Genomic DNA, 1060 nt, shown 5'->3' with positions numbered 1-1060 from the left:
CATAAGGGTACAGCTCAGACTGAAACTAAGGGCTCAGAGTCTGTTGGGTGATTTTTTCCAGAATGACAGAAAGCAGTGCAGCACTTTGTTTGAGACGACTTGAACAGACTTCAGTAACTGAGAAGCTACAGCTTTACACATTATTTTGACAGGGTCTTTAAGCTTTACTTATTATAGCTGCCTTTGTATCTTTGTATATATTTGGAGCACTATTTTCTATGAAATACTTGAATATATACTCACTGAATACTCATTACTCACCCCTATAAACATTTTAATGGCCTTTGAGCAGGTGACTCCTGTAGTTCCACAAGGGACATTCTCTGTGATGATACTGAATGAGCCACCAGAATTTTTGTCACCACAATAATCCTGTGGATAAATGAACAAATGAGCATAAAAAAATTGAGTAGAATATTTCAACTCTATTTCAATTTAATAATAATAATTACAAACACAGGAATATCCACAGTGTATAAATTTTTACTACCTAAATACATATGTTTTTACAGATGCACGAACAGATATACATACATCTCTGCATGTATTTAGTATGCAAAGTCTCATGTATAACAAAATCTGGGAAACAAGCAGTACAACAAATCAAATGAGGAACGTATCTTCAAATTTTTGTTTTGTAAACTCAGACTTTTTACTTATTTCAGATTATGATGATAAACTGTTAACTCTCACTATAAACTAGTCCTTTTACATGCAATTTATGAATACTGTAAAAGAAGAAAAGAGTCACAACTCAACTATGCTAAATATACAGAATTTATCTTGGCATAATCTGCAATCATCTCAGGAACAGTGATAACAGTCAATAAAGAATAACAAAATCAGAAAGGAAAATAGATCCTGAAGGCAATTGAAAAGCACTCTAAGATTCCATTTCAGTTCTGATGAGCACTACCTGAGTAGCCACATATTCACAACTTCCATCAAAGTCATAGAATTTTCCATCAAAGGTGATATAATGGCCACTTCCATATATCATGCAAGTCCCATAGCACACATTTTCAGTGCAGCTCCAGATACCTTTCTGGCAGGTGCTAGA

General features: G+C 34.2%; 1 long non-coding RNA gene across 1 annotated transcript; it reads right to left on the bottom strand.

Moving 5' to 3' along the window:
- Positions 1 to 262: 262 nt before the first annotated feature.
- LOC116217729 lies at positions 263 to 1050 on the bottom strand. Its single transcript, XR_004162411.1, has 2 exons — positions 917 to 1050; positions 263 to 372 (listed from the first exon to the last, which is right to left on the bottom strand). It is a non-coding gene; the product is annotated as an uncharacterized LOC116217729 (long non-coding RNA).
- Between the last annotated feature and the right edge of the window lie 10 nt (positions 1051 to 1060).

Source organism: Meleagris gallopavo, unplaced genomic scaffold (genome assembly GCF_000146605.3).
Source record: "Meleagris gallopavo isolate NT-WF06-2002-E0010 breed Aviagen turkey brand Nicholas breeding stock unplaced genomic scaffold, Turkey_5.1 ChrUn_random_7180001923967, whole genome shotgun sequence".
NCBI lineage: Eukaryota > Metazoa > Chordata > Aves > Galliformes > Phasianidae > Meleagris > Meleagris gallopavo.
Note: the sequence above shows the minus strand (reverse complement) of the source record. Positions and strands in the feature narration are given on the sequence as shown.